Genomic DNA, 23,485 nt, shown 5'->3' on the forward strand with positions numbered 1-23,485 from the left:
AAAAAGAAAAAAGATTTCTTTACCAATATTTGTGGCAAAATGAGAGCCATACATTCCCCTGTGCCTCAGGTGTTCAATTCCTACCCTTTTTTCTTCTCCAGTGTCTCCAAGGTCTGTGTCCTTTCTGGTGTTTTTTTTCCTGAAGTAAATTTCTGTTGTGTTTTATACCTAAATACGGTAACTAATTTCTATCTGCCTTTGCAGTAGTCATAACACTTCCTGGCATTCTCAGCAAAATATAGCCATTAAGTCTTGTCTTACAGCATTCTTATCAAATCTTTCAACGATACATCTATCCAGCCCAAGCACTTTCCCTGCCACCAAGCAAAACATACATCAGGTTATAGGATAATCACTGACCATCCTATGCTGGATGAAAAAAAAAATAATAATGTGATTTTAGAGTGTATCAGAGGAGTTATTTCCTTATAAGGTAAGGAAGCATTACTGTTACGTGCTTCTGGTGAGACTACCATAATGTCATGTACACCTAAATATGTGGAAAAGGAATATAATAGGACTGCTTTAAAGGATCACGTGAAATGAGAGACCATCCTATGAGACAAGGTAAAGGCACTTTTATTAAATAGTAGGAAGTAGTGCACCAATGCTGGCAGGGCATATTTCAGTGTATAAGTTCAGCATTTACCACAGTAAGATTAGAAAAAGTGAAAAATAATTTTGCATTTATGGTGATGTAAAAATCCTCCCTGTGGACTTGTGTAGCATTTTCCAATACAGAGGGGCAAGAAACACTTTTTTGCTTTCTCTTTTATGCTGGGTGAATGTACAAACATACTTTGTAAAAAGGTTTGAGTGTAAGAAGCAGCTCCGCCATCACCAGTGAGGTTCTGCTCCTTTCCTCTTCCCATCCACCTTATCAGTTTGGAACAGCATGTCTTGTAACATGTCACTCCTCGATCTCCTTGCTAACACTGGCTGTCTCTATCACAGTCATGGTCAAATGGAAAAAAATCAAGCGGGTTTAGCATCAATGAGTTCTTACACTACAGCATGAGGAAGAGATAGCAACTTTCTCCTGGGCTTAAATGTAGCTGCCCTTTTAAGTCATCTCTCCAGCTGGCTCACAAAGGGTAGACTGAATTTTATACGGTAAGACTAAATAAATGAATAGAAGTTCCTCTTGCTAGTTTTGTGTCATTTCAGCCATGAGGTAATCCCCAACTAAGCAAGGAGTCATTTTTGGTTGGTCACTATTAAGACATTTGTGGAAATCTGTGCAGGTTACATGCCACTGTCTATAGTAGAATAGAACTAACCCTTGCAATTTCATGTTTTTTGAAGGGTGTACTACAGGCTATCCTGTGTCCGTGTAAGGAATTATGCAATAAAGCTGTCTGTATTTTTAAAGAATTAATCTGAATATAATCAGTTGCAAAGTCATTGTTTTTTCTGGCAACTCAGGTGACCTATAATAGAACACATTTAAAGTAATCCAAGTCAAATGATGCAAAAATAACTCCTTTTAATTTTTAAAGAGGCAGTTTCCTACTAAAATATTGCCTTAGGCTCAGCTCATTGAAAGGACTTCAGCAATCTGAGTAGCTTTTCTGGCTGAGCAGCTGCATAGAGATACTTTAATGCCTCCAGGGTAGTGATGCATCATGACAGTGTCTTTGCCCCTCAAGTCATATCATTGCTCAAGTCTCAGTAGGGGCACAAATGATTTTTTTCTTTTCTGATAATGATTCTATGCATATTTGGCAGCTGAAGCCAAAGAGAAGTCAAGGTGAATTCAAACTCTTCCACCTTTTCCTTCTCCCTCTCATCTTCAAAGGGATGAAAATTCAAGTGTTAAAAATACCAGGAGAACCAGAGTGCCCAAAGGGTGTCATGAATGGAAATGTTTTCCTTTCCTCTCCCTTCTTACATGTAAAAATTCATACAGAACATTCCCATTCTCCATAAGACCCTGAGATGAGTTCATTAGCTGGAGATAAAAATAAAGATGAGCTGTTCCACATAACCAGGAGAGCTGGCCACAGCATCCTCAGGGGAGCTGTCAGGCTCCTCAGTCTGTACCACAAGCCAATATAAGTGCCCATTTCAAGCCATGGGAGATCCTGGTTTCAAAATCACTTAGTATATGAAGTACAGGTTTTTGCACAGAAACATCTCATCCTGCTACCTGCAATTGAAGTTTAATCTTCATAAAAAATACTGAGAATCTTCCAGTATTGTCCAGCTGATTGCATCTTCTGTATTGCTTGTTTAATCCCTAGCCTATTACAGATACTTAAACCTGCACCTTTGTCTCTACTGGTGTTATTTTAAGATTTTGTGCCATGTGTCCAGGACCAAAGTAATTCCTCAGTAGCAATGACATCCTATGTGTTGCTTTAGACAGGGTTCAGGCATTTTGCGGTATCAGCAGAGCCTTACACTGCTTTGACAGAGGTCAGCTGGCCTATTGGTTAAAGGGGGTGGGGGGCAGGGGAAGGCTAGTGGTTCACCTCCGATAGGTTTTCAGTTCTTTCCTGTGGCCTACAATACCGATCCAGGTAGAAGCAGAAGGCTTTGATGACAACAGAAGAAAAAAAAAGGTCAAACTATGAACTTGTGCAGCAGTACTCTAATGAGGTGTGTGTCGGGAGCACGGTTCCTGAAGCCCATCCCCAGCCGTGCTGCTCTGTCACTGGGAGAAGCTGGGAGGCTCAGTGATGCGCTAGCAAAGTTGCAGCTATCGAGAAACTGCAAATGTGTTGCAGTCATTAGGGAGAAACAAACCCAAAAGCCTACCAACATTTATTGAAGAAAGATTCCCTGCAAAGTACAGTTCGAGAAATATGACTTTATGAATTTGAGTTAGTGCTGTCAGGTTCTACGTTACACCTGGAAGCGTGTAGCTGGCTAGATTCACATGTAGGTCTTGTGCAAGTGATGGTCTCTCAAACTCCCTTGGGCATAAACCCTCCTATTGAATCAAAAACCCTCTTTGTCTATAATAGTTCCCTCCTTACCATCACCATCAAGATCTGACTTGTATCTGGATACTGTATTTTCTCTCTAGTTCTGTTAAAAAAAAAATAAAATAAATGTAAGTTTCTAAAATGCTTCCAAATAATCACGCTGTCTATTCTACTTACATCCCACTTGCTTTTCCTTGGGACAGATTTTCTTCTCAGATCCCTAACCATTTTTGCAGTTCCCTGCCAGGCAGACTTCCATATCACACAAAGTGCCATTGCAGTTTGCATGCGCGCTGCTTACATGCCAACTGGGCTGAAATTCAGCAGCACAACCTTCAGCAAGTCATTTGGCAGCCGGAATCACTAATTTCATAATGACTGAATGCTTCTAAAGAGCCTAAATAAAATGGAAGGACCTTAATGAACCTTTTTGACTTCTGCAAGTCTATTCTGATTGATATTTATCCTTAAAAATGCTATTGTAGCCTTTTAATAAAGGTGCCCATAGCCTCGCATTTAAAACTGGTTTAACCCCCCCCCCCTGTGTTCAGCTGGAGGATTAATTGTTTCACTGGGTACAGCCACAGCTGGATTTTTAAACAAAGGAACCTTCCAGATCCCCAAATCAGTATGTAATTGCAGTCTGTTTCTAGGGAGCAGCAACCTCTTGTTCAAGGGAACTTGGAAAGCTCCGGGAATTGCAAGTCAGTTAATCAGTATGCTGAAAAGATGGGGGTATGAGCTGTGTAGAAAGCAAGCAATGGAACGGTTCATGCCGGGGGTGTTAGGGGAGCACAGCAAAGCAGTTAATAACGTCAGCAGGTGTCAGTTGATCTGTCCAGCGACGACAGCCGTTGGGAGATGCCCAGGCTGCTGTTGCAAGGATGCAGCACAATGGAGAGAAAGCTCGAGAGCTCTAGTAGTCATGTCCCCAGGTAGCTTCAAGGTGTGTAGGCACTTACATGAGACAAGGAGATCAATCTGTGTTCAGAAACACAGCTAAACAGCGATAATGGATTTTGCTGGTGCACTGGTTTGAGTGGAAGGCTCTACAGAGATGTTTTTGCATGTGACACTCATGAAAGAGGTGTTATTACAGCTGTCTCTTACAGCAAGCTGTGAGTGGCAGAATCTAATAATACTGTAATAAGTCCTGTCCCCCCTTCAGTCTCCTGGCAGACTGAAAGCACCAAAACTTGTTGATATTTTTTTTTTCCCACTAGTCCTGAAAATCTGCTATGCTTTAAAATCCCTAATAATCAAATGCTACTTATTGTGCTTATACTGTGTGGGAGTTCAGCTTCAAAGCCTTTGTGTACAAAGACACGCAACAAAGATTAGGTGGTTTTTTTTTTAAATATTTTTATTTTTATCCTGAGTGTGCGTAAAGTCAAACCACCATCAAACAGCAGAAAGACCTATGCTGTCATTGCACTGCAGGAACAAGCAACCTAATTTAAGGTATGGACCAGCTTTGGCACTTAAATTCTTCTGCTTTTAGGTGACATGAGGTTGTCTCCGGTGTCTGTTCTATAATCCACATTGAAGTGTTTCGGATACAAGTGTGGACCCAGATATTTTGTGCAAAATTGCATTTTGAAAATGTAAATGAGCAAAACTTATTTATATCTCATTTCCCTGTTTGTCTGGGGAGCTTGAAGCTTATGGGGGCACACTCAATAAGTGATGTTGCCTTTCACCTTTGTAAATATATTTTTCATGTGTAACCTATTTTTCAGAATTCTTAGATTTTAGAATATTTTACCTTTAAAAGGGAAAGAAGAAAAAAAAAAAAACCACCCCAACCCCCAAACACTTAGCATTCCTGTCTAAAATATTTGTCACATTACTTGAGGGAAGGCTTGTTATAAGGTATTGCGATCCTGGAAATATGGAAAGGGTGGCTACAGTATACTCGGCTCCTTGGCTGGAAAAACGACTCTCAGCCTGCTGAAGTCCTTTCAGTGAGCCATGCCTGAAGGCAGTGTTTAAACAGCAAGCTGTCTTTTTCAACGTTGTAAGGTGTAGTCTTGTAATCACTTATGTTCTCGTCTTTACAACTATTAAGTCCCATGTGGGTTGCACATGAGTCTTGGGAAAAATAAGGATGCATTTTCACCTTCTGACTAGCTAGTTTTCTCAGTCACTGTTTCTTGAAATGCCTCTGTTTAGATGCCAGGAATAATAATGTAAGGGACTTTCATACACAATCTCAGCTCTTTAATGGGGTGCTTGGAGCCTAGTTCCTCTAATCCCAGTGGATTTGAGTTTAAATTGCACTTCAGAGTTTACAGATCCTCTTAGTTGCCATGTAAAATTGCAGTCTGCACTTCATCATCTCTCCAGTTGCCAATGTGCCATTTCTTCTCGATCACTTCAGTCACTTTTTCTCTGCAGGTGAGGTCATTACACGGGAACTGCCTCTTAGAGGATCATGCATAAGGTCAATATTTGTGGGATGCACTGCCTGCATTTACAGTAGGATGGAAATAAATTTCTTCCACCTCTGACCCCTGAAAGCGCATACTTATTACATAACACAAAGTCTGATTATCTGGTGTGATAGCTACAGCCACTGCATGGATATGCATGCATTTCTATTCTTAGCTCATTTTTAAGCTACTTGGGAAACCTGAAATTTTTAGGATAAAATCTTCCCTGCTAATAGGTGTAGCAAAAATAAAGTTTCATGGAAAATCTGAAAGGCTTGGGAAGTCAACTTGGTTTAGTCATTTGTTTATTTAAAGGCTTTTTTTTTTTTTTTTTTTTTTTTTTTTTTTGTCTAAGAGTGAAAAATGGCTCCCACAAGAAGGAAAGCAACAACCATGAAATCTTGCAACCAATTTATATAAAGCTCTACAGTCGAAATAGTAGAAAGATGACAATTCTCGGAAATTGCCTTCAGTGAGAAGTGGCTTTGAATGTTCCCATGAAAATCAATCATGTTACAGCTTCTCAGTTGTATTCTGTGGATGCATGATACTCCTGGGATGCGGCTTTCTCACTTAAGCTCACTAAGTGTGCACTGAAGGAAGTCCATGCTACACGCAGCTGGCTGCTGCATTTAGCCGAACATTAAGAGAGCATTAAGGAGACACTGTTAAGTGCTCAAAACCCAGGAAATGATCAATTATGGATTGTATATCCAGTGGTAGCTTTATCACTCATCTGTAAGGGCATTTGACAATGCAGTCTTCACACAGTTGCAGATTATTCTTCGTTCATCTGCAGCACTAATGTTGTTTTCCTTTGACACTGGATTTATACAGTGTCTTCTACTGCAGTACATTGTTTGTCCAGAGTCCATGAAAGTCAATTACACAGAGTGTTTTGCTGCATCTGGGCGATGTTGAATTAGAATTCTTTAATAACCTCAACTAGCAACGAAACTGTGTGGCCATGTGTAATCTGTTCCAAGTTTGAAACTTTGTCAGCCCTAAGGTGGCTACGTCATCCTTTCAGTTACATGTAAGGAAAGCTGTGCATATATACCCAGCTAAATTAGTTCAATAGTTAATGGCTCTTAGTACAGATTTGCACTGGAAGAGGGCTGGGCTGGCTGAACAAGAATTATTTATTATATGGTTGCTGACTGTAGTATTTACTGAGCACTTGGTGGACAGGTTGGTTAGACGCTGCCAATGGTCTGGGCCACACTCGGTAAGGATTCAGGCCAGAATTCAGAAAATGAATGGTGCTGATTGTGCTGATTTATTATCTTTTCTTGGCAATTAAGAAGAGCTATAAATGCGAATATTGCTCCCATTCTTAGCAGGTTGGCATGCCGTGTCAGCCACAGACCCTGTTATTCAGTTTCTAGCAAAAGCAGAGCTTAGTGAGACAGCTTTCCAGTGACATTTGGGGAGCACAAGGTCACAAGAAATATTTTTTTTTTCAATCAGCAGAATCTCACATAAAGCTCCTTTTCCCCTTCCATGCTTTTTAGTAAAGTAATATGGCTTATAAGCTCCCTGTCAGCCCTAGAATGTGCTTGATACACCCGCGTGCCATAGACAGGGCATCCAGGGTGTCTTCTCTGATGCTGCAAGTGAAGCCTGCTTTACCTGCGTGCAAAAACACAGAAGATATAAAGCTGCTGTTCTGGTGAAACAGGGTGGCTTTCCTTCCCCTATGGCGTTTAGAAACATGAAATGCTGTGGCAGGACTGCGGTGGGTTGGAGCTGGGTTGTTTTAAGGCTGTTGTGGGGAGACAAGAGGAATTAGGCTGTGCTCTGCCTGGGGTGTCCGAGGGCTGGGGCTGCTGGCCCTTGGTGCTCCTTGTGCTCCTTGCAGGGAAGGAGGGTGGCAGCGGGGGATGCCCAGATGCAGGCTGCCTGCTCCTCGGGTGCTAAACCCCCTGGGGAAGAGCCTGCTGCACCTTTGTTGCGGCTGTTTCTCTCCATCCTGTCCCAGTTAAACACTACCTTAAACTTAGGAAATGTTTAAATGACTCCCTAATTGGGGATACTTTTCTGAATAAACACCTTAAATAGCTTTTGAACAAACTTCTTCAAATTATACAGAATTCTTAATTGTGCGCTACTCACTGTTACTTGCAAAATATACTTAGTTTGGAAGCATTTGTTAATGATGCTCTTCCAAATCATATGGTTTTCAGTAACATCTTGATGAGAAAAATGAGACGACTTCTGAGAAACTCAGATGTCAGGGTTTTTTTAAATGTGTGACAACCTCCAGGTAAGTAGCGTACTGGTGTTATAAATAGTATGAATCAACTGTTTAAAAAAATTGCTTGATCAAGCTTTCCAGAAATAAAAGCATAATGCGGTCCCTTGAGCACAACAATTTCTTTGATTACCTTTTTATTGTTCTTTTGAAGCCAATAGACTTGCAGCAATATAAATCCCATGCAAATGTGAAGATATTTGGCTACAACAAAACTTTTTTTAAAAAAAACAAACAAACAAAAGAAAGAAACAAAATTATTTCAGTGATTGTTTTGCACTCTTTTGAGACCAAACTAAGTGATAAGAACTGGGGAAAAAAACCCAAACCCAAGCCAACTTACTCTTTCTTATAATGCTTATAATGAAGTTCAAATTTAAAAAATCCTTTTGTAGATACTTGAACATCTTGTCTTTCTGCCTTCCAATGCTTTATTTTCTTTTCTAGAATATATACAATTTTATTCTATTCTTCTTTCAGACATGCTGTTGCCCTGTATTGGTTATCCAGGAAAAGAGTTGATTCTTAATCCCGTTTCTTCCATCTAATATTTTCAAGTGCCAGTACACCTGGGCAGTTATGGTAATACCCGTAAAGCTCTATAACAGTTCCATATTCAGATCTTACAATATCTTGCTTGCCAAAATGTAGTAGTTAACTAACTTGAAAGCAAACTACAGATACGTGTTTGTACTTCCTTCCTAGGTGGTTGGGTTTTTTCCCCTGTTTCATCTTAGGGATTGCTTAATTTAGGAAATAGATAGGAGATAGGACTGAGAAATTCAGAAGTGGTGGCTTTGTCCTGTTAATTGGTGCAACTGAGGGACTGTGTAAAAGAGGAAAAGCCTGTTAAAATGATCTCATCGCCTTTAAAAGGAGGAGATGCCAATATTATGGTTCCTTTCGGGAAATTAATCTTACTGCTGTCCTTTGTGCGTGTGTAGTAGACCCGGTCTTTAACTGCCATCCTGCCATCCAGTGAGTGGGATGGGTTTGGGTTTGCTGTGCCCTCCTCTCACCACCGGCCTCTGCCGCCTTGCCTCCCTTGTTGCTTCTCCTTCTGCCCTCCCTGCTTGTTATTTATTTTTTTCTGATTTCTGTTCTCCCCACTGTCCAGGTAGCGCTGCTGACAGCAGGGGTGGGACAGCTTTCGGAAGGCTGCTGGCAGCTGCCAGGCTCCAGCCCAGGAGAGCACGTCCTCTGCCTCTTGCTTCTAATTCAACTGCTTTTGTCTGAAATTGTGAGAATCGACTGAGGGTGAGGCAGACACTTGGAAAAGAAGAACAAATGGACTGTTTCAGCGTTAAGTGACTAAAAATATGTGGTCTTACAATTAACAGATACAATAGTAACCAGGACTGGTACTTTATCCTTAAATGTGGCAAAACCATTTTATACGTAGATGGGTCCTGCTTCTGTGACTTTATGCTGTGTAGGGAACAGGAGCTGTACGCGATATTGTTAGTGCTCTGTTGTGTTGGCCCGGGGTTTTGTTCACTGCTCACAGCTCTCGCTACCCCCAGTGTAGCATGGCAAGCCAGCTATGAGGTATATTAAGCAGCGCTTTCAGCATCAAGAACTAACTGAGGAACAAGTATGGAGATTGAATAACCGCCTCAGTGCTGCGGTCCTATCAAAGCAATTTCTATAGTTGTCATTTTCTGCTATTAAACTGAACAATGAGGCTCTCCAATAAAATCATATGAAATAACAGCTCATTAAAAACTCTCCTTAATATATAGCATGCTAATTAATGTCAGTGGGGTGCAAGCTTGAATGGCAGAATAGACTATAATGTTTAGAAAGTAGGTAAAATAAAAGAAGATATTTTATCATTAATGACCTTTTAGTAAACCTAATGAAATCCTTAATGGCTTGAATACATTACTGAGGCGCTCCCAATTGCTTTGTTACCTACTCCATTCTTCCTCCCTTTCTCATAGACATTAAACTTGGCTTTATTTATGGAAAACAAAAAGCAATAAAGTCCCAAGGAAAAATGAATGGGAAGGAGTCATCTGGGGAAGGAGAGCAGATGAGACTTCCCAGCCCTGCTATGCTTGTTCCTGGCCAAGAGAAAAGCTGGGTGTAGGCTCATGTTATATCCCGTCTTGTCTATGTGTTGTCTGTGTTTGCGTTCGGGTTTAATTGGCTCCATGTTTCTGCGACTGTCAGTAAACAGGCTAGGGAGCAAACGGGCCACTTTTATTCATGGAGTCTCCCGAGGTTAATATTCATATTCATTCCTAGAGCTGTGCTATGGCTTTTTATACTGGAACCAGCCATGCTGTGCTTGTGCTGTGACTAAATTTAAGGACTTTCTTCTTCAGGGCTTTTAGTCTTTTGCATGTTGCCAGCCTTAAATATAACTTGCAAAAAAGCTGTTTAACTCCCCCCTAACCTTCTCCCGAAAGAAGAGAAGCACGGAAAAATGAAAGGCCTTTGCTTCCTCCCATTTCCTAGGTAAAATTTAGTGGGCTGTGGAGGGATGCAAGTGGCCATAACTGGCTGGCTTAAACTGAGTTTCAAGATGGAAAATGTGCCCAGTCATCTGGTCATAAAATATATTCTTTAGTTCTGAAGTCCAACACTGGAGGATTGTTCACTAACCTGTTCACTAACTCGTTCCTGTTCATTAGAAGATAACTTTCTTCAGATTATTCCTTTTGTGTAACACTTGGTGCAATTAACTTTATTCTTGTACCCCAAATGTCTGAAACTACCTGATAAGATTGAAACTAATGTCCATCCCAGCCGCAATCCGAAGTCACCTGCAGTAGTAATTGTTCCTAAGAAGCACAGGCGGCTGGCGAGTCTTAGAAAAAAGAGCCCATGGCTTGCTGTGTAATCATGTTTCAATCAGCTTTATACAGCCATGAAATTGATTGTCTCCCTGACATACCGTACACTTCAGAGCAGATACTGTGCCAGGCAAGTTAAATCCTTATTTGGCTCCAAGCACACAAAAGAGGAGAGCTTTCTTGCTTCCCCTCCCATTCTCCCAAACCAAGGAGGAAGGGAGCACAAATCACCTTGAAATCAGAATTTGAGAGCGTAGCAGCATCAGCCAGCCCTGTTCTGTTTTCCTAATCATCCAGTGAAAAGCGTGGTGATTTAGGAGAAAGATGCCCAGGCTGTTGGCTGCATACAAGGGAGCTTGGATGAATGACAAACCCAGTGGTGGTGCTGACCAGGTAATCAAAGAGCTATCGGACTTGTAAAAGTCTGACAGAACGGAGAGCTGAGCGAGCGTCTCATTAAGGTAGTGTCCTCTTCGATATTGGAGTCAGCTTCTTTCTTCTTCAGGAGCTCAAAAAAGTAGATGCTGTGAGGATACAGTCTTGAGGCAATGAAGAATATTCCTCATCATATATCTGCACAGAAGGTCTGGCCCTGTCTTCATAGAATTCAATTCCCGTTTTAAACTCCCTCATTTCAGGAATATTTTGGTCTTTCAACATAAGTGAACACCATTCAAAATAAATCCAGAATCAACCCACCAGTGAACATCCTGGGAGCTCCTTGTTAACCCAGGTCTTGTCTCTGGCAGATCTAATATCCCCAACATCTTTGTATTTTGTGTTGAAATGTTCCCAGTTCAGGGTCACTCCGCAGTCTGAAACACTTCTGCTGAAAGTGCTTCGTTAGTCCCTGAGCTTTCATGGGCTGACTCTAAAGTTCACAAGAAGGAATCAAGAAAAGCAAGGCTGTTCTGTCATCCTTAAAATGCTCATACAAGGCCCGTATCTTGGATGGAAACTTTGAAGGAGGACATAAACTAGAAAATATGTAACAAAAAACTAAACCGAAACAAAAAATCCTGCAGAAAGAGCAAAAGATGCTTCTATCCAGATTTATTTTGTCTTTTAGGATAAACAATCTTTCTCTAAGGCTCACTTTGGTGGCTTTTCCAGAGTCAGAAATGTGGTCCACCAAACTGCAGGGCAAGTTCAGGCTTTTCCTCCCTTCCCCGAGCTCCGGTGCAGGACCGCTCCCAGCTGTGTGTCATGTTCCAGCCTGCACCCCACAGCGCTTCCCACAGCAGTGGAGCAATGTGATGCAGTGGTTTTTTGGTTCTTTTGGTTTTGGTTGGTTTTTTTGTTTTGTTTTGTTTTTTTCTTTTGCACAGACCACAACGGGGTTTGTGGCTGCAGAATAATTATTAGTTTGTTTATTGGAAAAGAGATATATGAGCACAAGTCATGCACAGAACTCCTGCATTATTACTGTCTAGGACATTTTTCTTTTAGTGCTTGATAAAGTTCCTTTTGCCAGTGAACCAAAAGGTTTTCCTGAGCTGTTTGACTTTCTCTGTGACAGTGTTGAACTTGTATTAACTTTAGAGGAAAACAAAATAATGTGTACACAGCATTATTGACTTGGTGTTCTCTTATTTAGGACACAGACAAATTAAAAATTCTTCAGGTTATCCAGACAAAAGTTACATCCTCACCTACCGATGATGCTTATACTAAGGCTGAACTTTGTGAACTCTTCCATGCTGCCGCTGAGCAAACAGCGCTGCTTGGTAGATGTAACTCAATCCTTTTCCTGGGTACTGTAATCTTTTTCTCTCATTATATTTTATAAAATCTGTCTTGTACTATTCCAGAAACATTCTCTCCTCTTTCCAAACTTCTCTGTACAGTAGACCAGATTTCCAGCTAAATAAAACCCAGGCTCCTGCTTTCAGAGGAGTGCCAGCAAGAGACAAGGCTGTTGCTCAGCTGCCACTGAGGTTCGAACAACCTTGGCTTGGGCAGGAGTAATGAGACACAGCCCTGGGCTATAAATTACATTGACTTGGGAAGGAGGGGAATTCATTCTGCTTTGCCTGAGGCAAAGGTCTGCTGTGCTGTCAGCTGAGTTTCTTAGACTCGCAGTTTCCTCTGTCATGGTAATAAGCACCAAGAAAGCTGCTTATGAAAGAGTTTTGAGGAAATCCCTTGTTACCTGCTACTAGTTTAACTTGTGTAATCTCAGCAGCAGCAGATGGACATCTATTTTCTAGCTGCTTTACTGACATGTTTAAAGAAATATGGTGGACACCAAGGACGTTTGGAACAGCCTGGCTGGACCATGAGAAATTCCCTGCAGCTGCAGTGGCTTGTTAATGGCTGTAATGTGAAGAAATGGTATTGATGAGCTGCAGCTCGGTCTGCTGCATGGAGATCTCAGTGTTTTCCTTTGTTACTCTGATCTGTATGCCACACTCCGCAGTGGCATAAGAAAATTATGTCAGGGTGTTTGACGTTTCTAATAGGGGAAGCATGGTAGCAATGGCTCTTTTTTTCCCAAACAAATCTGAGATAAAGAGGAAGCTCTAGTGAAGCTTTCATGCCTGGGAAGAACCAAGATGTGCAGTTTACCCACTGTTTTTTCATGTCATTACATAATTGTTTTAGCAGCTTTACTCCTAAAGGGCTCCACGCACATCTCAGTGACCAACTTATTTGCTGGGATTTAACACCGTGCTGTCTAAACAGAGTATCTGTGAACATAATCCTTAACGATATGCTGGGGGCACACACTGCTTGTGGAAGTCTTGCCTGTGATTAATCAATTAAGAAAAAGATAAATCCAACAGTGGTTCCTCTGTTTTGGTAGGCGATTTGAAACATGCTGAAGCTGAGCATGCATCTGTACTTGTTTGCAGTTCCACATAGGATTTTCAGTGTTGTCTCAAATCAGATAATAATGGAAATAAAATCCTCTGCCAATTGTTGCTGTGCACAGCAGGTCCTTTAAGAATGACAGCATCTGTTGGTTTTTGGGTTGGTGTGGGTTTTTTTTTTTTTTTTTGTTGTTGTTGTTTTTTTCTTTTTTTTGGTGGTTTGTGTGTTGTGGGTTTTTTTGGGTTTTGGTTTTGTTTTGGGTTTTTTTTTGCAGGGATCAGGGGGAGTCAGGGGGGAAGCCTCCTCCTTGTATGAATAATAATATTTTGATGGTACAGACCAGGACAGCAGTGTTTTTACACTCTTGCCAAACAGGCTGTGTGTCAGTCTGTATGTAGGTGGTTAAGGGAATGTGCTTTCTGTTTGCTGATCTATCTGTGGTGTAGGGCTGTTTGCAGGTAGAGTCCTGGATAAGATTGGCTGAATTGCCGTCTGGTCAGGAGGTTCTCAGAGTTTTCACCAGCCTGTTACAGGGCTTTTCTGAATTTGCTGTGTCAGCGTAGGTGAGAAAATCGACAGAAACTCTTAACCGATAAAGTGTTATTGTTGTACTATATTGATCTCATTCGACCCGATTGCTGCACGTCTTTACAGCAAAATGCAGACATGTTGTCCCAGAGCACTCAAGCGTTTGCATCACGTGCAATGAGCGCCTCTTACCTCTATCCTTAAATAAGCAGAGTGAAATAAAATAATTGTAAAAAAAGTTGACAGCTTTGAATTAATTTTCATGCTTTATATTAACTGTTGGAAGAGAAAGGTGGCATTTCAGAGGATGGAGATGCATTTTATTTTTCATTTAGTTACCATCAGAGAATGCAGGAGCAACTGCTTCTGGGACTTCATACTGAAAAAGGACAAGCATTAATTTATGGGAAGAACGCTTTCCTCTGCATCCTCTTCTCACCTAAAGGGATGCAGGATTTGGGCAGTGCACTCTGTGACATGGACAGTATAGCTTTCAGCAACGTGTCATTCTCTAAATTCCCTGTTTATAAATATTTCTGCATATAAACTACTGATCATAAATATTGCCAGCAGCTAAACACACTGCAATCTGGTACAACCCATTCAGCCTTCTCTGCCCCTCAGAGAGCCATTATTTTGTTGAAGGAGGTAACAGATGAGGTTACAGAGCTCTTCTCTGGGGTGGCAGTTGTTTTTTCTACTTCTTGCCATTGCAAGCAGATACGTCCCTGGATTTAAATGAAGAGGAAGACATGTTGCCTTCTGTTCAACAGCTTTTCCTTTTCACACTAAAGTCTCTAGAGAGAAATGTGCTTCAGTGGATGGGACTATTGTTAGGTATCATTGCAGTCTTCTGCTCTTAAGTTTTATGTTACTGCTGATAACATGCTGCATGAAGGAGCCAATGTTACATTTGAGGAAAGGACAAGAGGTGACCACCCAAGTGCTGGTGGGTTACTGCTGCCTTTTAAAAATTTGGAAACTCAGCTGATGGCTAGGTACAGTTTTGTAGCTCAAGAACTGGAATCTCTTTGCAAGTGTCTCTGTAAAAATCTATTTAAATCTGACTTGAGTCTGACTTCTAGAGAGATTTCTGGGGTCATCACTCTCATTCAGAACAGCTACGCTGTAAGAACAGCCTCGGCTATCGAGCTTCTGGGTGCATCTGCATCAGAATTCTAAATAATTATGGTGAAGACAGTCTTACCTAATAACAACAGAATTGGAGTTTGATTATTGGTTTTTGCTTGGCTCTTAACCAAACCTGTCTTTTCTTACCTTGTTTCCTGGGTTATAGCTGTGGCCCCTGGCCAGCACCATTCCTTGGGAATGTTACTGTTTCTTTAGCCTCCTTTGGGTGTTACAGACACTGCAAAGGGAGAACCTGCATGGAGGGCCCTATCGTATAGCTAAATGCCTCTAACACAAGTGTTTCTAGCAGCTGTGTTCTCAGTTCATTGATTTTTGTCAATACGATAGTAAAAATAAAAGTACTGTTCTTGAGAGTGAAAAAAGGGTGACCAAAAAGCCCACGCACCTGCCAGTGTCTGAAACGAAGCAGGTCCTCACTGCTGCAGGAGGGGAAAGAGTGCCCTCTCTGCAGATGAGTTGTGTGAGCAGCAGGTCATGCTGACATCAGAGACTATAAAATAATGACTTTGTGTCAGTGTAGCTTATGCTCCTGTGCTTGCGTTACTTCTCCTCTCACTTAGGTTTATCACGTTAGAAGTATGGTACAATGAGTACTCTATCTGGAATGAGAATGCTTAGCTGTATCCTAATTATAGGAGCTCCTAATTATAGGAGGTATCCTGAGGTTATAACATGCTGAATGAATGCAAAGTGGTACCTTTCGAAAGAGTTTCTAAAGAGTAATTCTGGCTTGTCTTGCTTCTTTTAACATTGTTGGCATTTTGGGGTCAGTCTGCTTCCTTGATGCAACATTTTCCTATTGCATCTTGATGTGTACGATGCTGTCCTAGGCATGCTGTGGTTACATCTGTCTCACCAGGCTCCTTGTAATAGTCACCTGAATATTTGAACCTGTAGAATGTAAGTTATGAGTAGTAGCTCTCCATGGATCTACTAATGGCAGTACGTAGCCTGCGCATAGCACGTGGATGTTGCCTGGGAAGGTAGATACAGTTGTGAGAAATGTCTGTGTAAACTAATATTCTGGAGGGAGTAGGCCCGTCTTGTTCACGGGCATTTTAGCTTCATGTTCTGATGAGTTAAAACATTTGCTAGCCTTACACAACCAGTGCTTACCCATGGCTCTTCATCATATACTGGTCACGTTGGGTTTGTGTGACTCAGTTCAAAGAAACTGGGTTTGAAACAAGACTCCTGTGCCAGATTTGCCCTGCAGAGCCAATATTAGCACGAGAAGAGTTGGACCCAGTTTGGCACTCAGAGGAACAAGTGGATTTGTAAGGCTGGCAGCTGGAGAGATAGAGGGCTCCATGTTGCAGAAGCCAGAATAACCAGCTCGTGCAAACAGCCCGACTCCATCAACTCCAGCTTCAGGAAGATTTTCCTCTTTACATCAGCTGAGAATTTGGTTAAGTATTTTCTTTGCCAACTTCAATGCATTTTTTTGTTGTTGTTGTTGTTAAATTCAAGTCATTAAGAATGAAAGTCTGCAATACATTTCTAATTTTTAAGAATTGCTTAAAAATAAGATCATAATTAGATCAGCAGGAGGCAATTTTTTAAAAATTTATTGCACCGTGAAAACTAATAGAAACTTGATGAAATAATCAATGTGCCTGGGTCTGTTTTAAGTTATGCTAGTTTTCTCCAGAAATGGCCCATAAAATATTATATTATTTTTAGAGGTTTAATTAGCTAAGTATGTAAACTAAAATAAATTTGAATTTTGGAGACATTCAGAGGGGAAGAAAAGACAATATAAATGTTAATTCTAATTTGTATTTATTTCAAGAGTAATTATTTCCTTTGATGCTAAATCACTACTACTTCTTTTCATTCGATCCGTGAATTTTTTCTCTGCTAACAGAACTTTGGGATTTTATTCCCAACACTTTGGCCCTGTCATTCAGTTTTGTTAAACTGGCAGTTTGTTTGAACACTTTAGTTACTCATTAAATTTTACATTTTGCCTAGATGTATTAATCACTGCTTTTTACGGACTGAGAATGTAAATGATCCCTTTGCCATCTCTGCCGTGGGACAGTTTGCCTTTGTAGGAGGCTCCTCAGCATTTCGTGCCATTTTCCTAGTCGTGTAGTAAGTGGACTTTTCCCCTTCACAGTAAGATTTACATTGGATCCTGCTTTTCACTATTGTTTTCCACTGAGCAATGCCCCCAGAAGTCACATTTTCATAACGCTAACACTTCTGCGTACGTGCCTCTCTGCTATTAAACTGTGTGTATGCAAATGGAAAATGCAGGCTTCGGAGCCTGTTCAAACGAGCCGCTCCGTGGCTGGGTCAGAGTAATTGCTTCAATCAAATCCTCGAGTGCTCAGAGCATGTACACGCAAATGGAAACTGGCTCAAGTCCCTTGTGAAAATTTAACTTACTGAGATCAATAACTTGCACGCACGCCCTGTATGCTGCACAAATAGCCTGTTCATGGAGACTAATTTTCTGATTAAATTGCTTTTGGTCTGACTGCAGTAATGACAACAAGGTAACGGGGTGAAGGCAGGTAAATGCGGTGTACTTCTGGTGTTCTACATTTGGTTATTCACAGCAAATTTTCCCATAAACGTGAATACTTTGTAGCGAGGAGCTCCGGAAAAGATGCTCTTGTCGTCTCAAGAGCCCGGGAAGGGAATTGGGTGTTCCAGTCACTATTGCAGGGGGAGTTGGTTGTAGGAGCACCTGGGAATCTTGTTCCTTGCCACAGCTGAGGGGAGAAATATTGGTCTTCATCACTAGTTCTATGCCCATCTGGCCCTAGTGGTATTCTAGTTGGATCCTGGAGTTTGTGGCCCTGTAACTCTGGCCATAGGGAACCAGGCACTGAAAAAGAGACGGAACATCTAGATTAGGAAACCTTGGCTTGTTCATGTGTTGAGGGGCACACGAGTGCCCCAGAGATTCTGTAAGACTGCTGTAATTTCTCTAGCATCAGTTTGTCTGGGTTTATCACTGAAGGTTCAAATCTAACCTGGAAGGCTTGAGTTTCCCCATGAAGCAGTAGATTTCCCTTGGCAAAGGGTTTTGATATAGAAAACACCAATAATTTGGGGACTGAGACCTACATTTAAATGTCCTCTGTGGTAACCTGATTTCCCAGGGGTAGTTCAGCTTTGCTCCCTGTTTCCCAGGGCTAGAGCTGTCAAAGACAGCTGACGGGGGGGTCCAGGGACCCTCTGAAGCTGGATGGCAATTAGGTTTCGTTGACTGGGAGGCACAGAGTGGATAAGAATGACCAGATTGCTTGTGATAGATTAAAAGAGGGAGGGGCTTCTCCTGAAGTGCCTAAGGATGGAGTTATCTCAGAGCGAAGTCTTAGCACCAATTAATCGGTTTGATCTCGCTGGACGATCACAGGCTGCAGAGCTGAGTGCAGCGCCGCACCGCTCGCCAATGCAGCTGCCAGCGGGGCGAGTTGCACTGAGCAGTGTCTCTGTGTGTGTGTATGCGTAAAATATATCAAAACACACTTAGACTGCTGTGTCTTTAGGCAACGTCTTTCATGCAAATCATGGCTTTTTTTTTCAATAAATTACCCTTAATTTGAATCAATAAAAAAATCTGCCTTTCCATTACTGTGTGATGACTCTCTCCAGTTCCCCAGTGAATTCATAAGTCTGTTTCACTTTCAAGCCTCTAAATTATTTTAATAAGAAACAAGAAGAAGCAGTATAAACTAAGTTTTCCAAATGACTTTTCAGGACCAGGTGTCTGCACTCTAATTTGGCACGTTTTGATGCTACAGTACTCATGTTTCAGACTTAGAAGCCTAAGCTGAGCCTCATACAAATTTGCATTCTCATTATTACTATTCAGATTCTGAATGCTTGTTGGTAAAAGGCACTAAAATTGCAGTAAGTCCAGGACCAGCTGATAAGTCTGTTTGAATTATCCTTTGTAGCAAACTCAGAATGTCAATATGGGATCTTTTTCCTTCAATAAAATACCCTGATATTTTTTCAGGGTAATTTTAGGCAGCAGCCACCTGATGGTATTTTATTTACCTTTTAGGTATGGCTAAATGTGATGTTTCTACTCTTCTCCTTTGAAACCTATTGCCATCCTTCAACTGACGTACTAGATTTGGAGAACTCATCTAAGGGGTTTGTAAAATCTTGAAACTGGGCTAGAGAAACCTGGCACAAAATACTGTAGTCACAGCTTTGATATGTCCAATAGCAAGCAGTTATTTATACAATCTTTGGGGCTGAACCACTATAGGCTTGGAGGCTGAAACCATGAATCACTTAAGACAATCACAAAATATAGCCCTGCACTAATCAAGGGCTTTTTGGTGGAAGTTATAACTCAAGCTTTACCGCAAATATGTTGTCATTTAGTTTTTTGAAACCTGTTTTGTGAGTCCTACAGGAATGTGTACATACTCTACCCATTTTTGATTTGTGGAAATCCCTGTATTATTTCCCCTATTTTATTTTATTTATTTATTTTTTATGTGGGTGCAGACCGCTGTACAGCAAATTTAACTATCCTGGCTGGCTTGTTTTTCTTTGTCACCATTACAATAGCCTGCATCAGGGGGAAATGATGTTAGGATTTGGGAAGCGTACTCTGGATGGATAGAGGGGAGGGTGACATTAGAACAAGCTGCTGCACGGATCACTGTAACCAAGTGTCCTTTACATCCTTGCCTGAGGTTGCTGGATTCAGTGCCTGAGGGGGTTTTCCTGCCTGTTGCTCGCATTGCCCTGCTGCAGTCACCTTGCAGTGCAGGAGGCACGGCTCAGGGCTGCAGTTTGGAAATAGGGGATGGTGTGGGAGAAAGTACGACAAGAAATCATTTGAAGAGGGAGAAAATATTTTCTTCTTCATCAGAGAAAATATCCACTGTTTCTTGTTCTGTGGTCCTCTAATTTTGCTTTATAATTGAAACCTGATGAAGTATGTTTTGAAAAGTGCCGGAGCCTTCAAGTTTAGTTGTACTCTGTGATTCCCAGCACACAAAACTTGAGCCTACGTTTGCAACAGTTACCCTTTTTCACCTCCTCACCGTAACAAGTTAAAAACTCTTGTCTTCCCCTGGTTGCTCATCAAGATGCCACTGCTCTGCCCACCACCCACCCCAGCGCCGTGTCCAGACGTTGACGTAGCGGTGGTGGTGGCAGCATGGCTTTGCTTGGCACTGTGTGACAGTGTCCCTGAGCGGCCAAACTGGTTTCTTCTACTTCTGCCCCCTCAAAACCCTTCAAGAGCTGGGGATAGGGAGGGGAGGGAGAGAATCGCACCAAACAGGACAGACCTAGTGCAAGTGCCTGCTAGTGCCCGTGGAGGCCAGGAGAGATCCTTGCCAAGGTGGAGGGCTCTAACAGGTGCAAAGAGCTGAGGTACAGTTTTTAGAGATTTTTCTTCTTATTTATAAAGCAGAGGTGGAGCTAGTCAGACTCATCTGACAGCTTGGTGCTTGATTTTACAGTTCATTAGTGAAAGGGAAAGAGCTAGATTATCTAAAGAGGGAGTTGGAACAATAAATTGGACTATTTTAGACTTCATCTTTTAAGATGCTTTTAACTGTGATGCCTTTTAATGCGACCTAAACCAATCCAAAGAATCTTTAGAGCATCACAAGGAATTTGATGATAAAAGAAGAGAGGTGGAGTGAAGACTGCTCAGAATATATCACTGCTAGTATGGAGAGCAAAGAAAAGGAGACAGAGCCAAACTAATGATTATCCAATGGACACAATTTATGTTTGACCATATTCCTACAGGTGAAGTAAAAGGAAATCACACAGATTATTGAAAAAAGGAACAGAAATGTGTCTTTTCTCCCTCTTGTTTTAAACTCAAGAGCAGGCAAATGTAATGGAGTACAGCATGTGTATTATGCCAAGAGTTTTGCAAAATGTTTTAAAAGTGCAATAAAGTGTTTTCATTTGGATTGGAAGTTGATTACAGGACCATAAAACCAGAATTGGAGTTAAGAGGTATCTAGAGATCTTAACAGTTCACTTTTCATTCATATGGTGTCCACAACGTGTGCTCAGGAAACAAAACAATACAGCTGAAAAAAACCCTTACAACATAAAATATACCATAACGCACATAATAGAGTTATTTCTGTGCTAGTCAGTGTTTGACTGAATGCCCACATTTTCGCAAACTGAATAAAGAACAAAAATCAACGTATCATGGGGAGAAAGGTCTAAAGCTGGCTTTTGTTTGTCCTTGTGTGAACAAAACGGGTCAGCCCCCACCTGAGCACTCCCTGTTAGGTCTTTGCTGATGTGGTTCCCAGACTTGCTCATTCGGACACGTATGGCTCTCTTTTGATCAGCAGTTATATTTGAAGAACACAGGACTTCAGTGTTTGTGAAAATAAATTGCTTCTGTGTTTGCCCTGCTCAAGTTTCTCACTGGAGCCCTCCACCTTGTGCAATGATGAGCAGAGGCTGCATCAAACTTCAGAATACATCCAGGCTCCTCAGTCAGTAACTCGGAGTGGGTGAGTGAGGTAACAGCCCTCAGGAGAGCCAGGCTGGTATCTGGGATGGGGAGGGAAGTATTTGGGCATCGTATGATGGGTTTTCTGTTGACTGTCTGGTGGGAATGGAGATGCACAAGGAACAGAGGCATTTCTGCTCAGAGAAAGCAGCTACGATAGAACATCAGATAGAGAGATGTGTCGTGGTACAATTCTTTTCCCACAGTCATTTTGTTAGTGGGCACTTGCTGTTTTGGTGTTACCCTCTGAACAGCCCTGTCTGGCCAGTTCTTCCCAGCGTCCTGGGCACAGGGTGAGTGACGTGCCCCCGCTGATACAGCAGCACTTTGAAGAGCTGGGGAGGAACATCGCTTCAGCTTCGGACTTCTGAACACATTTGCTGCACTTAGGCTGCCACATGTTTTTTCTCTCTACAAAGAGTATGTAGTTGTTCAATGAGATGTAACTCACTTTCAGCTAATGGATAGCTCAGAGACACCTTTGTGTGGGAAGCCACTTAAGAAAAAATGAAACATTTTTTTGGTAGGATTTTTTGACTTGCTTTATACACTGTGCATTTTACAGCCTCTGGCTTTTGTGAAAATACAGTTCAGGTGAATAAACCAGAAAACTTACTGCAGCAAACCTGATTGGAGGCGACCTCTTCTGCAATAGTAATAGGACTTTATTCAAGTGGTACCCAACGTGCCTGCAAAAACTGTGTCTCAGGTATTTGCTCTAAAGGAGTTGTGTTCTGAGGAACAAGGGCTGTTGTTTTTCCAAGGTGATGGAGGATTTCCGTCTCTCTTCTGACTTTGGACTCTCCCCAGGACATTAGAAAATCAGGTCCAGGATTTGTTCAGGAGGAACCAGCAACAGTGACTTTATTCAGCAAAAGCCATAAACAGTCTGTGTGCAAATGAAAGCCCTCTGGGTATAAAGACTGTGAAGCCTCTTTAAAGGCTCTGGTATATCAGTCAGAAGATTCATTCCTCTGATGAAATATTTTGATTAAGGTGGAAAGCAAAATCACAGTATAAAGTCACATGCCCCTGAGTGAGAAAAGGAGCAAGGACTCTCCAGCAAGGCTTGGGGGGGGGGGGGGGGGGGAGGATGTTATGTGATGATTAGGAATTTGTGGTTTTGGGGTAACTGAATGGGTTTTTTGAATGACAACATAGGACAAATCCTTTAAGGTTTAGGTGATATGAAATGTGTGCAGTTGAGATGTAGAAAGATTGTCGAGCTCGGCTTCAGCACAGCTCTGAGATAGGGTTTTCACCGCTGTGGCAGCGGGGTGGTGTGTACCCATCTCCTCCACAAAGCCAGTGGTGGGCACAGCCTGGTCATCCCACCATGCTGCAGCTCTCGTTTGCAGACATGGGGGCACATCACACCCAGGTGAGGATTGGTGCCTCAGCCATGGCTATATATCTTTTCATGCAGGACTTCCTAATGCCGCTATCATGAGCTGCTGAACTTGTAGGTGTTCTCTGTTTGGGGTGCTCCCTCCGTTTCAGGGGTGAAGGTACTGCATAGAGAGTGGGGTGCGTTCCCAGGGCAGCCCTGTGTGGTACCAGCTCTGCCAGGGCCTGTCCTCCCCTCCTCCCCTTCCCCAAATCCATGGGCCTGGGTCCTTAACATTTTATTGTGCTGTTACAGCAATATCAGGTCAGCAGGTATACGCTCCAAATTGCAGCTACATGAACAGCTAAGTAATATTAACGAGAACTTCAACCTTGTCTACCGTTGCAAAGCTACTCAGGAAAATATGTTCCATCTTGCAATAAATACTAATATGCAAGACAGTGTCTTATCCACTAAATTCCAAGCAAATATTTTGCATATCAAAATTTATTTTCTTCACTGTTATCCAGCTGCAGAGCTGACCATTTTTCTGCTAGAATATTGCAGAAGCAAGAAGGCTTTTTTTGCTGTCTGTGGCAGTTCAAGTGGATTTATTTGCTATTACTTAGAACATTAAACCAAGGATTTTTACATTGGCTTCATGAAGAGTTTCTTTCCCTCTTATTTATGAAAGGTGTGCATTAGTGGGGGAGCTGCGTTGTCTTACCTTCTGTTTTGCATGAATGAATTAGACTTGCAGCAGTTTTCA

At 41.8% G+C, this 23,485-nt stretch overlaps 1 protein-coding gene across 4 annotated transcripts in view; it reads left to right on the top strand.

The window, feature by feature from the left end:
* The window catches only part of PTPRT (protein tyrosine phosphatase receptor type T), a 467,104-nt gene that overhangs the window by 304,249 nt on the left and 139,370 nt on the right, over window positions 1-23,485 (top strand). The gene's annotated exons all lie outside the window — the stretch shown is intronic.

Source organism: Falco punctatus (assembly GCF_963210335.1).
Source record: "Falco punctatus genome assembly, chromosome: 10".
Taxonomy (NCBI): Eukaryota; Metazoa; Chordata; class Aves; order Falconiformes; family Falconidae; genus Falco; species Falco punctatus.